Source organism: Aedes aegypti, chromosome 1, assembly GCF_002204515.2.
Source record: "Aedes aegypti strain LVP_AGWG chromosome 1, AaegL5.0 Primary Assembly, whole genome shotgun sequence".
Taxonomy (NCBI): domain Eukaryota; kingdom Metazoa; phylum Arthropoda; class Insecta; order Diptera; family Culicidae; genus Aedes; species Aedes aegypti.
In genome coordinates this window covers 284,984,078-285,000,667 of record NC_035107.1, presented here as the reverse complement: position 1 = coordinate 285,000,667, position 16,590 = coordinate 284,984,078, and the positions used below count along the sequence as shown (strand labels likewise).

General features: G+C 35.9%; 1 protein-coding gene across 3 annotated transcripts in view; it reads left to right on the top strand.

Moving 5' to 3' along the window:
* The window catches only part of LOC5575947, a 547,305-nt gene that overhangs the window by 211,413 nt on the left and 319,302 nt on the right, over positions 1-16,590 (top strand). The gene's annotated exons all lie outside the window — the stretch shown is intronic.

Below are 16,590 nucleotides of genomic sequence, written 5' to 3'. Positions count from 1 at the left end.
AAAACCGAATTTAGTACTTTACCATTTAATTCCACTAGAGTTTGTATCCTTTGACAGATACGCGTATTTCGACCTCAACTGTAAGGCCGTCTTCAGTGTCGTGTACTAGACTCGAGTCTAGTACACGACACTGAAGACGGCCTTACAGTTGAGGTCGAAATACGCGTATCTGTCAAAGGATACAAACTCTAGTGGAATTAAATGGTAAAGTACTAAATTCGGTTTTTTCATCTACTTAAGCTTTTGATATTCAAACAAATTTTCAGGCCAGCCATGTTGTATGCTGTACCAATATGGACTAGCTGTTGTAATACCAGGAAGAAAGCTCTGCAGAGAATTCAAAATAAAATTTTGAAAATGATTCTGAGGCTTCCTCCCTGGTATAGTACCAATGAGTTACATAGAATATCCAATGTTGAAACATTGGAACAAATGTCAAATACAATCATTAATAATTTCAGGCAAAAATCGTTACAATCTTCTATTGCCACGATTAATGCGTCATATGTTTAGGTTTAGTTAGGTTCAGTATATTAAAAACGTTTTTTTTTTCTCTTATAAGCAGGTGAAATCAACTCACCTGTTAAAAAACTGAACTGCTACGGCAAATGAAATGTAATATGTTGTTAACAAAATGTTAATTAAATCTTAAATTTGTTTTACCAAATTAGGATGATAGTGTTGTCTAATAACACAGAACACCTAGATATAAGAAATGAATGTAATGTTTGGAATGATACTAATAAAGAAATTAAAAAAAAAAAGTTTCTGGAGATTCTAACAGTTAATAGGGTGTATATGTTGTGGTAGCCAGAGTTGGTAGAATTAGATTCGGATTCGTTTTCAATAAATACTAAGTTATATGTTCTTATTTGAGTATTAATCAATAAATGCTGATTTCTTATTTTTGAGAGTGTCTGAGTAATGCCTACGTTAACCTTATATTTATTTTATTCAGTTCAAAGTGTATGATTGACAGCGAAACGGAACGAACGCAATGATGCCTGTCACGTGATACCAGAGAGTCAGTTTTGTGAACATTTTTGTGGCGAATGGATGTGCCGGTTGGAATCCGGTTTTTTCATTATCAATTATTCGGCCGATAAATTGATGGAATTCTCGGATACTACATATGTATTGTGGACAGAGCTTTACGCGTATTTAATTTGGCCACTTCCATTTGATTTTGACATGAATGGAGTTAATCATCAATATTAACTTGCTCTTCCTGATCATTCTAGAATGCCGTTTAGTGTCGGTAGCGATTGTCTCAATTGGCTAAGAATTAACACTGAGCAATTCTCGCTGAAACCAGGCCGCCATCGGCACCCATCGTTAGAATTCCAATTTTATATCACTGATCGCTAGCTTTCGATAAAACTTAAGGGTGGTCCTTTTTGTTTTCTCAAATTGGTGGACCCCTCGTACGCCAGCTAGCTAAACAGTTTGCAAAAAAGCCCATTTTTTGATAAATCTTGGGTATTTCTTCACGTGATATGTCTCATATTTCCCTTGGAACACATACCAAACTTAATGGCATCGTATAGAGAAAGGATATAGCTTTCATTTGAAGTTAAAAAAAATCCGGCGGCCATTTTGAATTTGGCCGCCATCTTGAATTTTGTTAGAAAAATCGTTTTTTCACCATTAGCGCACCGCTCGTTTTGAATTCTGAGATCACCATTAGAAAGCTGAGGAAAAATTGCGTAAGATAGGCTACAGAAACTAGGTGTGCAATGGTATTTACCCTATGAAATGAACGATTTTCTAAAATATGTTCCACGATTTTGACGTATATGGCGATTGCAATCAATGCAAACATCATTTTTTGTACAACAAAGATACAAGTTTTCAATAGTTGGTGTATTTTTCGAGTCAGATGAAGAATAGGAGTATTATTTAGAGTGATAAAATCTGGCGGCCATCTTGGATTTTGACGCCATCTTGATTTTGACTAGTAGAATGAATTTTTCATCTTGATAGCACTCAGCATGTCGAATTTAGAGGTTACCAATAAAAACAAGGTAACGTATACTCTTCTTCTTATTATTCTTCATTTTCCTGACGTTTCGTCCCTAGTGGAACCGAGCCTGATACTCAGCTTTATTAGTTATAAATACAGGTTATTAAATAGGAATTTTCTTTTATAATACGATTTTTAATAACAGATTATTTCTTCGACATATCTTTGAATTCAGTTATTATGAATAAATAAATTTAATGAATAAAAACCGTCCAAAAACTTTGATTGAAATAAACAATTTTTTTTTACCATATGCTCTTTTTGTCATCGAATGAAGTTTATAAATTGTGCGTTCGGACATTAGTAAGTTTTGTGGTAATATCTGTGGTTTTAACGTAAAACATTTCCAAAAGTGCATTAATTTAGAATGGAAATCTTAAATTTTTAAGCAAAAAAAATCCTTGATTTTCTGAATCATAAAGTATTGTTTTTACTAACACCCAACATACATGTGAAAAATAGCGAAATTGAAAGGTGAGAAGCAGGCTTTGTTCTAATGTGGACGTAATGCCGAAACTCAGGAGAATCATTTTGAGTTTGGAAAATCTGGTGGCCATCTTGGATTTCGACGCCATCTTAGTTTTTAGCAGTAGAATGATTTTTTACCATCTCAGCGCTCTTCATGTTTAATTAATTAAAGATCTCCGTTAAAAAACAAACAGATTCTTTATTTCTTATCTTATTTTAGCTGTTCAACAGATTGTTCATTTCTATCAATGGTTTTAGACCAAATAAATGAAAGAATTAATGCTATTTTTCAACTCGCAGATATGCAGAACAATCATTCAGGTGGCAAATAAGCGTTAAAAAATTCTACTTGTTAATTTAATTTTGAAGCTTAGGGGCTGGCTCTATTCCAGTAGGGACGTAACGTCAGAAAAAAGAAGAACAAGAAGAATAGTAAGTGTAACGGTGGCATTAAAATTCAACATGTTGAGTGTTATCAAGGTGAAAACTCATTCTACTACTTAAAACCAAGATGGCGTCAAAATCCAAGATGGCCGCCAGATTTTTTTACTCAAAATAATACTTCTATTCTTCATCTGACTCGAAAAATACACCAACTATTGAAAGCTTGTATCTTTGTTGTACCAAAAATGATGGTTGCATTGATTGCACTCGCCATATACGTCAAAATCGTGGAACATGTTTTAGAAAATCGTTCATTTCATAGGGTAAATACCATTGCACACCTAGTTTCTGTAGCCTATCTTACGCAATTTTTCCTCAGCTTTCTGATGGTGATCTCAGAATTCAAAACGAGCGGTGCGCTAATGGTGAAAAAACGATTTTTCTAACAAAATTCAAGATGGCGGCCAAATTCAAAATGGCCGCCGGATTTTTTTTAACTTCAAATGAAAGCTATATCCTTTCTCTATACGATGCCATTAAGTTTGGTATGTGTTCCAAGGGAAATATGAGACATATCACGTGAAGAAATACCCAAGATTTATCAAAAAATGGGCTTTTTTGCAAACTGTTTAGCTAGCTGGCGTACGAGGGGTCCACCAATTTGAGAAAACAAAAAGGACCACCCTTAAGTTTTATCGAAAGCTAGCGATCAGAGACATAAAATTGGAATTCTAACGATGGGTGCCGATGGCGGCCTGGTTTCAGCGAGAATTGCTCACTATGGACTGCCTGTTTTGGTGGTACCGTCGTTGGGGGTGACAATGGGTCAAGAAGGGATGTGTACGATTTATTTATTGAATAACTATCGCAATTTAACTCCAATAAACTTCAAATTTGGTGTGTATGTAATTTGATGGTACATTAACAACTGTTCAAAACATTGAAGAAAAATATTTATTCACAGCGGCACCACAAGTGAATGAAAAATGACCCAATCTCACCCCATAGAGGGGGTGACATTGGGTCACTGTAATTGAAATAACTTGTTTTTGATAATATGGTTGCTAAACCATTCACAGCTGAAGAATATTGATGAAATACGATGCAAACAAGATGAAAAGATATCTAAGATGTTTCACAAGTATGATAAACCCACTTAAAAGAACGATTATTCAAAAAAATTGAAGAGCTATGAGAAAAAATATGTAAACACAACATTCATCGTCAAGTTTACATAAATTTTCTATTTTTTTCCCCTCGAATTGTCTTCAAAATCTCATCCCCATTGCCCTGAAGCCTATTCAGTATCCCCAAAGGCGTACTGAAACATTGATTATTTTAATTCTTCGCAAATAGTTGAATTTCGGAGCGACATTCCACGATCAATACATTTCAGGCAGATGTTGACGTCATAATCACGATATTTCAGTGTTCCAACTCATTTGTACTTCCAGGAGATGTTTCTATAATATGAAAACACTGATAAATAATTAAATTCAAAAAAAAAAAAAAACAATCCATTTGATAAAATTTTACGATGTTGCTGCGCACGAAACACAGTTGCTGGATTGAGATGTTGTCAAAATGCGTTGCATTGTTATTCAATGCACGGAATCCTCAAGAAGCCTAGTTCGATGTTTCAGAGATGCTGTATTTTGAAAGAATAAACACAACTTAATGAAAAAGAGAACTACCGGCACCGTAAAATGTCAAAAAAGTGGACTTGCAATTTCATTTATTGTCGTTCTTGCTTGACCCAATCTCACCCCCATTTTTGATGTTTTAGACACCGTACCGAAAAAAATGATTTTTTTTTGTTGAAAAATCAAATAGATTCCGGAAAATACGTGTGACGTGTAATGAAAAGACTTTAAACCTTCTACCAATATAACGATAGAGGTGAAAGTACATGCGTAATATTTTGCACAGGACAAATTTAATGTTGTAAATTTTATCTTATTTCAACATACAAGTTTATAGATATAGTAAACAAAAACTACTATTTCTAAAAATGTACATTGTGATGAATTATGTGTAAAAATATGTTCCCTAACATATGAATTATTAATTTTAGTAATATCAGCGTTATTAGCTGAAATATTTCATAAATCACATTTTTCCGTTTTGACCCAATCTCACCCCCCAGACCCATTGTCACCCCCATCGACGGTAATAGTCCACCTCACAGGTGACCCCTAAGAGGGTCCTACAATTTTTAATGAAATCTTGTTTTTAATTATTTACCCAATACAGCCATGTTCTCGCAATAACTTTAGCAATTTTTCTCGCTCAAATAACGACTATATCACTATTAAAAAGGCTGTTCTTTCAAATTTTCGTTGGATAAGCTAATTACTGTTATTTTTATATGGAAGTTTTTTTGAAAGCAGGATATCTAGGCCCGGATTTGGGGGGGGGTGCCAAGGGGGCAAATGCCCCGGGTCCCCCGATGAAGGGGGCCCGCCGAGAAATCAAAATTAAGAACAAAAACCATTTTAAAATACCTTACAATACTTTCTCTTTAGACATTTGGACATATAATTCTAAAGTCAAAGTCAACTTTCCAAAATTTTAGTTATTTTTTTTTCATTGGCTTATCTCGCAGAATGGTTTGGTAAATTGTTATCCTTCAATATATTACAAAAAAATCATAGCCAAAATCTTCGAAATTTTTTTCTAGTTAGTTCTCAAAAAATATTTGAATTGAAAAGCGCTTAACGTTTTTGCAGGGTCTTAAAAAATAGGCTAAACCTCTAAAGTACTGCTCAATTTAAAGAGTTTATCTGCTTCCTATCAGCACTTTAATATTTAAACTTATTTGCAATTATGTCAGAAACATAAAGAGTAAGCGAAATTTTTTTGTGATTATTTTTAAATGCTTTTCTATTTTGTATTCCGTAGTTGAAGCTTTCTCTGAATTCAGTAAAGGCTTAGAGTAAACTTTGAATATAATTAAAATAATATACAGTATTGCCATGAATAAAGTACATAAAGGCCGATTTTTATACAAAATTGGTCAAGTTTAGGGAACTGTTTAACAGCTTCCAGCAAACCGGTTGACCTGAAATTTGAACTACATATCATATATACCCCTCTTTTGTAGCTTTTTTGGTCAAATGTAGTGAAAGCGGGATAATTATTTAACTTCCAATGTTTCGGCTCGTGATTGGAGCCTTCCTCAGGGAGGTTATATGTAAACATTCCTGAGGAAGGCTCCAACCACCAGCCGAAACGTTGGAAGTTGAATAACTATCCCGCTTTCACTACGTTTGACAAAAAAAGCCACAAAAGAAGGTTTTATAAGCAATCCAAACCGGTCGTATCAAACAACTCATACATAACTTGAAATTTGATTTATTAGAAACTAATCAAATTCTATTCAAGTGTTTGGAAGCTATTAAAAAAACTGTTCTGAGAAAAAAGCCAACATTTTCATATTAGAATATTTTCAAAATGTGAATATTTAGAAAAACGCATGCTTCTGCAAATTTGTTCCCTTAGATGAAATGCAAAACTTTGTAGAAAGTAAACTAAGTATGAAAATTTGGTCATTTCTATCAAAATGAGTGGATTTTAGGAACTTAGATACTTTCGCTAGAATTTGATGATTCATTTACAAACCTAATTTGAAGTTTTTGCTGTTCAATTTTGAGGTCAATCGGCCTTGTGCCCTGCATTATTGCCAGTACTGCAAATACTTTGTGTTTTTTTTTTCAGATAATGGAAACTTTTACTAAATAGAACAAAAAAAAAGCTTTTGAATAAAACGAGCCCATCTCCTAAGAATTATTATATTTTTCCTTTTGGACGGACAAATCACCTCAAAGCACTATTGAAAGCTTAGAATATTCATTTTTTTCAATGTATACAGCTCACAAACGAAAATGTTAGTTACACTACTTTGAATATAAGACCGTCATATGTTTGGATCGACCATCTCGTTAAAAACTCGAATTCAATACGTTAGTTCGTGAAATCCCAAAACATGTTGATTTTTTTTACAAAGGGCCCCCTTCATGAGATCTGACCCGGGCCCCCGAAGCCCAAATACGGCACTGAGGATATCCCTAAGGCATTAATTGAAGTTAAGGCGAAGTAGGCCGTCATTGAAGTTGTGCGCGTCGTTGATGATTGTTGCTAATTTCGAATCAAAGAAAATCAGTTGATTTTGCACTGATGCAGGTGAAAAAGTATCAGCATACTTTATGCATGTATGTGCGTCCAGTGATACTTTTTCAAGTCATTACAAACTATCAAGATTGAGTTTTATCACTTTGATATGCAAGCTGAAAAGTCATCATTGTTGCCAAAACGAATGACGGGCTACTTAGCCTTAATCCTACTAAAAATTTGAATCAGAAATTTTCCCTTCTTTTATATTCGTTTACCGTCGTTGGGGGTGACAATGGGTCAAAAAGGGATGTGTACGAATTATTTATTGAATAACTATCGCAATTTAACTCCAATAAACTTCAAATTTGGTGTGTATGTACTTTGATGGTACATTAACAACTGTTCAAAACATTAAAGGAAAATATTTATTCACAGCGGCACCACAAATGAATGAAAAATGACCCAATCTCACCCCATAGAGGGGGTGACATTGGGTCACTGTAATTGAAATAACTTGTTTTTGATAATATGGTTGCAAAACCATTCACAGCTGAAGAATATTGATGAAATACGATGCAAAAAAGATGAAAAGATATCTAAGATGTTTCACAAGTATGATAAACCCACTTAAAAGAACGATTATACCAAAAAATTGAAGTTATATGAGAAAAAATATGTAAACACAACATTCATCGTCAAGTTCACATAAATTTTCTATTTTTTCCCTCGAATTGTCTTCAAAGTCTCATCCCCATTGCCATGAAGCCAATTCAGTTTCCCCAAAGGTGTACTGAAACAGTGATTATTTTAATTCCTCGCAAATAGTTAAATATCGGAGCGACATTCCACGATCAATACATTTCAGGCAGATGTTGACGTCATAATCACGATATTTCAGTGTTCCAACTCATTTGTACTTCCAGGAGATGTTTCTATAATATGTAAATACTGATAAATAATTAAATTAAAAAAAAAACCAATCCATTTGATAAAATTTTACGATATTGTTGCGCACGAAACACAGTTGCTGGAATGAGAAGTTGTCAAAATGCGTTCATTTACTGTCGTTCTTGCTTGACCCAATCTAACCCCTATTTTTTATGTATTAGACACCGTACCGAAAAAAATAAAATTTTTGTTGAAAAATCAAATAGATTCCGGAAAATACGTGTGAAGTGTAATGAAAAGACTTTGAACCTTCTACTAATATAACGGTAGAGGTTAAAGTACATGCGTGGTACTTTGCACAAGAGAAATTTAATGTTGTAAATTTTATCTAATTTCAACATACAAGTTTATTGATATAGTAAACGAAAACTACTATTTCTAAAAATGTATATTGTGATGAATTATGTGTAATAATATGCTCCCTAACATATGAATTATTAATTTAGTAATATCACTGTTATTAGCTGAAATAATTCATAAATCATATTTTTCCGTTTTGACCCAATCTCACCCCCCAGACCCATTGTCACCCCCATCGACGGTATTAAAACATTCAGGTATCTTATGAAACTGCTCCGCACTTTTCTGACATCATAATTTCTTCATTGTCTTGAATTCAACACAACTAATTTTTGTGGTTATCTTATTGAAATTCAGCTGAATGACCCTTCAAACCAATGAAAAGTTTAACTGAAGCGGCGATTAAAGGCTGACGTTTTTCTAACATGTATAAGTATATTAGTGTTTCTAGCCACAGCGAAAAGATTTTGTATCAGGTTGGTCTTCAAGTGGGTTCCATAGAACAACACTTGCAGCGATAGTATCAGGGTGATCTCCCATGCCATGAAATCTTCTGAAAGATTAGGATATATAAACGCGCAGCTATTCAGCAAGACCAAGCTGAGGGTCGTGGGTTCGAATCCCACCGGTCGAGGATCTTTTCGGGTTGGAAATTTTCTCGACTTCCCAGGGCATAGAGTATCTTCGTACCTGCCACACGATATACGCATGCAAAAATGGTCATTGGCACAGTAAGCTCTCTGTTAATAACTGTGGAAGTGCTCATAAGAACACTAAGTTGAGAAGCAGGCTCTGTCCCAGTGAGGACGTAATGCCAGAAAGAAGAAGAAGAAGGATATAAGAGATCGACAATTAAAAATATTAGTGAAGGGAGTGGGTAATAGCGTTCAAAAGGAGACTTTACTACAGTGGTCCTTAGCCTAACTGCTTGGACGGGCCACTTCAATGGTTTCAAAACAAAACACGAGCCGCAAGTTATGTGAAGATCAGGGTCAGGGTTCTGAATTTTCGTATCAATGATGCGAAATCTACGATTTTTCACACGTAAGGAGAATGCTTTTTTCGCTTCCTCGCGTGAACATCTTTTATCGCTCACACTAATTTTCCCTGGAGCTACGATGGAGGATAACCGAAAATCACTCCACTCTGTGGATAATTTGTTTTTCACTCCATCATATTTTTGCTCACCAACCGCTCCCGAAAATGTTCACTATGTGGATAAACAAAAACTAGTGCCGGCGACGGGATTCGAACCTAGAACATTGCTAAAATCAACCGCGATGCGTGCACGCTAACCATGCTACCACACCAATTTGACGAAAGGAGTGGTTAATTTGGTGCATAAAAGCAACTGCTGCTCGTGGCGATGGATACAGGAAAAATTCTCCATAGATCGGAGAAAGAGAAAACAAACTTCTCACAGCTGCGGAAATGTGCAATTAGGGTTTTATACCCCATTCCTGGCACTACATGCATAGTTTTGAACTGTTTGGTCCTTTACAATTGATACGAACAGCTTACCTGATAATTTGTTCCTTTATGATCAAGTTTATAACTTCTCCTTTCGACAAACAACAGATAATTTAAGCAATATTCCACGAAAACCCTCATTCGAGCAATAACTACAACGACTTGCACCAATTTCCATCACCCCGAAATATTTTTCGGCACGCAATGATTCAGTTTGGCAGTCTGTTAAAAGCACTAACACTTATAAACATTGAAATGTGTATTGGTCGCAACTTATGTATGAAAATGACAACTAAATCCACTACACCACAAGCAGGGAAACAATATTGATAAAGGGCATATTTTGGAAACATTTGATGAAAAATAACTATACAAATATATTTTTAAAGCTAAATCAGTATCAAATTTAAGTGTTTTGTTTCGAAACATGTTTCTGTTACTGTTCTTGCCGTTGAAGCAACTTTATGACTTTAAAGAAAGATTAGTTCGTTCAAAGACTGTAAGATTGACAACACTTTTGGTATGGAAGCAACGGTGCCAAAGTGATTCTTGTTCGTTTAAATTAGGTAATGTTTTGAACTATTTAATCGGATAGTTTCCAAACTATTTTTTTTAAGTAAGTGTATGAAATGTGAGTAGTGATATTGTAATGTATTCTCGACTAGTGATAATCACAAAAAGGGCATGCAAAGCTGAGTTTTCCCGTGTTTTATGTTCCTCATGGTAAGTGAATGTAAAAATGTAAAAGTGGAAAAATTAATTTCGGCACTCTAAAACTTGGGCATGATTGCGGAGTAGAAAATAATATTTTTTATTTGATTTTTTTTTGCAGAATTTGTATTTGATACACGTGTTGCCTATGTAACATTCGATGCATAAATAGTTCATTGATGAGGAATAAATACGTCAGTGTCTGTTGATTATGTTAAAACGAAGAAATTTTAGATTTTATTCATAGAGTGCCGGGAATTGGTCCAAGTGCCAAAGTAGTTCTTTACCCTATCTATTTTCGCTTTGTTTTGTGGACGGATAAAATCGCATGAAAATTGCTGAGAGGGATAAATCCATTATCGTGAGAGTGAGTAAGAATTCGGAAGCCTGATCAGGGTAGATAATCTTCGCCGTCAAATGGAAAAAGTCGGCGACGAAGCTGAAGACAGAAACGTCTTAGTCATTTAAGCGTTGGATGACTATTTGCTGCAGTGATCCGTTACATAGGCTTCGCGTTATGACGAACAAATAAGTATCCTTCGTTATGGTACAATTTTCGTTCAACAAAAACATAAATTTTGTCGTCGACAGATTATACACTTAAAAAAAAATAAAGCACAAACACAAACCAGCATACGGAATCGAACAAGCGATCTCTCTATCGTAAAGTCCACGCGCTTACTAACATGGCTAATGTAGAATAATGAGGAAAGCGGGTTCAATTGCCAATGCAAGCAATTATGCGATGAAATTCGTCGTTTAGTGCGTAGCAAGCGAATATACAACAAACGCCTCCTTCTTAAAGAAAGAGGATCAGAAGGAACTAACTTCGTTATTAGCGCATTTGCTCAAAAGAACACGCGGCGCACAGTATTTCGATCGGCCGAAATCGTAAACTTAATTCTCTAGCACCTTTGAACCTGATTTTTTCAGAATGGTGTCTTCGGACGAAAATTTTCTAAAAATATAGCGCATATATTGACGGTAAATGTTAGTTTGCAACTTTGCAACGGGGGGAGCTGCGAAACATTTTTTTTAATGACGATCTTCAAATATGATGTCTTTGGCAAAGTTGTAGATAATTCAAATACAAACAACTTTGCCAAAGACACCTAGTGTGTATTTAGCCGGGAATATTTTATGAACGACCCCCTAGAACTAGTTTTACTCGTTATTTTGAAAATGCGAAGTTTCCGGTAGCAACAATGTTCTACAAAATTGTGAAAACGGTCAAAATGAATCGTTCTCTAGAAGACACTATTTAGGCGCAAAAATCAGTGATTTTTGAGGTCTGTGTATTTATTTGGGTGGCAGGTGGTGGCAGATGAAACCTAGTAGGATTCATAATACATCATAAGTAGTTGTAAATGTCAATAGTGTCACTAGTATCCACGAGTATCCCTTTTACTTAGAGGAAGTTTTATCAATGACTCTTATTACCCTGTAGTACTTATTTATATGATGGGTAGAGAGCTATGTGACTCCATACTTCTTCTTTTTCTTCTTCTTGACACATTCTTGATAGTTTATCGAAGTGTGGTGGGGAACCCCTGTAGGCTTGAGCTCCACTGCCCTGTATTGTTTTCTGCTAGACAGGGGTTCACAGCACACTTTTCACGGGTCGTGTTATTTGGGCGATCTGAGGAGAAACTTCAACCCATTAGGTGGACTTTCAACCCACTTACCGGTAGTTTCCAGCACATAAACTAACAACAAAAAAACGTGGCAGCTTGAATTGTGGGGACCATGCAATTTAAAGGGCTTGTTTGGAACAAAAGAAAAAGCTTAAATTATGTTTTTTTTTTTTACTTGCGCATTTTATTCACTTGCGAACCACTGTGAATGATCGTTGCGGCCGATGTGATGCTCGTTAGTCGACATGTTCCACTGGGAGACGCTTCAAGGTGGAGGGGTGATGCTGGGACGGACGCAGCCGGCGAGGGGTTTCAACCGGATCCCTTTATGTTTTGGACAGTGAGTCCAGATTATAAGAAATTAATGTTATGTTTGAAATCAAACTAATGAAGAAATTAAAATGTCGTACAAATTATTTTAAATTTTCATAAAAAATGTAAAAACAAAACTTTAAAATTTTCTTGCGTAATTAATCAACAGCGGCCTGCAAAACTGCTCCCGTTACCGCTAGATGCTTCAATCAAGTTATTTGTACTATTCCAATTGAGTCCCACTGCACGGTTGGAAGCCTAGTTTTCACCCAATCCATGCTGATCGTCGGAAATTTTTTCATGAACTCACCTGTCAATTACGCTTCCGATTGTTGAAATTTAAATGAGGTAATCCGCCGGTGTCATGAGCCGGTTAAATCGCCCAGAGGGCAGAACACAAAGCTACCCCCCGGGCGCATACTGGCGACTCTATTAGTTATTCGTAAATATTGAAATCACACACAGAGAATGGTGCGACACAGTACTAGCCGACCACACCCACGCGCCACGCAATGATATAGGCGTGCCCGCAATTCGGTCATGACCTCCATTCTGTTAGCTTCCAGCAGGTGTTTTTGTGATAGAGTGAAAACTTTTTTGCGAGAGAGCGACAAATTGAACGTATGAAAATTCATGCAAATGGATATGTTGAGTCTTCATAATAAACCCTTTATCAGAAGCATATTTGTTTTTTCGCAAAAGCTATTTATATTGAAATAACTTTATTTTTGTATTCGGAATCTCTAAAAAACTCTTCTATTTTAAAAATCTAGGGTTTCGATGCTAGTAATGGAACCCTTAGTAGCTGAAATTCATTCTCGATGCTTTTCCGAAATGATATCTCAGACGGATATACGTTTTGTGGTGTTTCATGTCTTTACTTCATAGTACGCCAATGAAAAATACGAAATCATTCGATTTTTCCTGCGAAATATACATTTGAAAAACTGTTGTCCGAATGCCTATTATGGACCCTCCCGGGGTCCATTGTGTGTGTGTTTACGACACTTTACATCAGAACGGTGTATTCATGTTGGCGTTGGGTTTGATTTTACATTCTGCAATTCAGTGTTTTTCAATCTACATTACAATTGCTTGTACAAATTCGTAACGCGCAAAAATTTTAACAGGTTTTTCGTTTTCGTTTCTTTATTTTCGAGCAAACTTCTTAGACTTTTTGCATCGATGTCGTTCTCTCTTCGCTCTTTTTCGTATTTTCGGCGCTCTAGAAGGACGTGTCGCACGTCTACTGTTGTTCCACATGGGGGTGACCCATTTCGCATAAAGACGTTTCGCATATGGACGTTTGGCATAATGGACGTTTCGCATAAAGCAGTTTCATATAAGAACAGGTAGCATTTCAAAGAAGGCATATACTTATTTTTATGCCAAACGTCCATTATGCGAAACGTCCACCCATAAAATTATGCGAAACGTCCTTATGCGAAATGTCTTTATGCGAAACGTCCCTTCCCCGTTCCACATCATTCACAGATGGGAGGAAATTCTTTCTTCAAAAGAAAAGTGTGCGTGAGCTGCCTGTGGCCAATTCTCAGCCGCGTTAGTACACACTGATCGGTCTGCCCCCCAAAGAGCTTCGTCTTTCCAAGGGTGGTACTTGCGGCTCTTTATTGCCGTAAAATGTAGGTTCTCCGGATAATCGAATCCTCCGGATAATCGAATCACTAAGAAAATAATTTATATATTTGATAGAAGAACTTAAATATTATCTTTTTTCGTTATTTTATTTATATGATGCGGTGGCGCAGCCAGAATTTTTTTCTATGAACAGTAGGGGAAAGAACAAGAAACAAGAAAACACAAGACAAAAATAAATTTTGACCAGCATACACAAAATACCACTTTTTCAAACTCACATTTTCTTAATTTCGTTCTAAACTTCAAAACCATTCATATTGTTTATTGCAAAACCAAATTATCTCAGATTTATGCATAAAAATTGAAAAATAAGAACATCAAAAAACAGATTCCGGCTAATCGAGTCTAAAATTCCGGATAATCGAATCCCGGATAATCGAGTCCCCAGATAATCGAGTCCCCGGATAATCGAGTCCGACCTGTATACCTAAACTGCCGCAAGTCGCAAGTCAGTACCAACTGTAAAGAATAGGCATTGATAAAATTGACTGAGAAGTTTTCAATCACGTTTTCCATACAAATATTCAAAAAATTCCAGGAGATTGGAACATGTTTCGATCTCAATTTCATAAATTGCTTTTCACTCCATTGCCTTTTTAAGAAAAATATAAAGATTGTATTGATTGATGTTACACGATGCGAAAATCTGCAGTGGGACTGACATGCGTTTTCTTTTCATTATGGTACACTTCATTCATCAAGTCGACTAATTTTACTGAACAAAAAATAATTTCTCGTTAGTGCAGCTGAAAGATCATTAGAAGATATAATAAAAAGTGATATCAACTCAATTTTGTCCAAAATGCAGATGGTACTGACATGCGATTCACGGTAGTAAACTTCAGTCAATAATTAACTTTTAGCATGATCTACAATACCTTCAATGACCTTTAATCGTTTATTTTGTTCTAAAGTTTGTATGACTTGGCGAATGTTTGAAATCAATTGCTTTAAAATAATTATGACTTAAGTTTTTTCATACTTCCATTCATAAGTGTTATAGAGTATTTGAAAATATCCATAGCAAACCCGTCATTAGTCAAGCTAAGTTTTGATTTTTGTTAGGTTACTTCATCAGCATAAGAAAGTCTTATCTGAAATATGATTTGCTATAATTAACACATTATTTAAAAAAAAAAATACATTTACTGTTTATCTCATTGAACAAAAAATGTATTGTTAAGTTTGTTCTTACATTTTTATCGAAATGATAATTTTACTGAAAATATGATAAATCCCGGGATTCCGGGATTTCCCGGGACAAGCATAGATTTTTGTCCCGAATCCCGGAACGATCAAAATGGCCGGGAAATGGACAATTTACAGCAAATTATGAGAAAACAATCTCTCATCGTATACTGTTACAACTTTGATCAGATCTAGGGGATAGCAGCGCATGATAAAACCCCTCTAAACAAGCTTCAAACCTAATATTGGAAATAAGGGGATTGTTTATCTTGCCAGTAAAGTAAAACACCTACCCCCAACAATAAAGAAATTAGAAAAATGGATTTTATCACCGCTCTCTCTTCGGGCTCTCGTTCGCCACTCCTATTTATCAGACTTGCTACAACTAATCGATTGTCGATCATAGACCACAACGGATGGGATGCTTTTCTTCGCCTACTTTAATCGTGCTTCAAAATCAAATGAGAGCGAATCCTGCAACGCCTGGCAATGTTTTTTTCTGCACACATAAGTTTATGGCTGGTCTGAAGTATGTTTCAGTCTGAGAACTTTTACCCCACACTAGGTTCGAATAAAAAAAAAGTTCGTTTAAGTCAATCAATAGTGAAACTGTTATAACTATGAATAGGTAAATATTTAGACACAAATTGTTGACCATATCTCAATACTCATTGTATGGTATTTTTCACAGTTATAGTTTATTTCTGAATATATTGATTAACTTGACCTTGAGCTTGAGCTTGATTGGCCGCCCGTGGATGGATTCCAGTATCGCCAGAAAAGCTGTACTTACACAAGGAACCTACTAGATGACTGTTTGGGACTAACAGACACCCTCAGTGTATAAGTGCTGGTGATCTTCTATTTTTAGGCAATAATGGCGCCTGCCACGTCAGAATGCAGATCAATGTGGCGAAGTAGACCGTGAAGTCCGACTGCATCTACAGACGCCAGTTCAAGCGGGAGTGTATAGATCGTTGCACGCCTAACATAACCTCGAAACTCCATATAAAAAAATATCAACAATTCCAGCAGTGGATGTCAAAGAGCAGGACAGACAGTCAAATGAGCAATCGCGAAGTTTTCCTGACGTCACCATGCGCACTTCTACGGATTGGTGGAAAGGCATGGCAGAGACGTTTTCTTTTGTAGTTAGCAGACTGCCTATGTATCAGGCGTAAGGAAAGGCGTTCTATAATGATGGAAGAATGGAAGCGTTAGGGAAGCGGTTTCTTGTCCGTCTCTAGTTCTAGCGTTTACTATGAACGAATAGTTTGAGTGTGATAGATTGAGAATGAAACATAGAAGCAAGTGCGAGATACTACTACAAAGTACGAGGAAAGGGACGGGTCTGGGATTGAACCCATGACCCTCTGCATA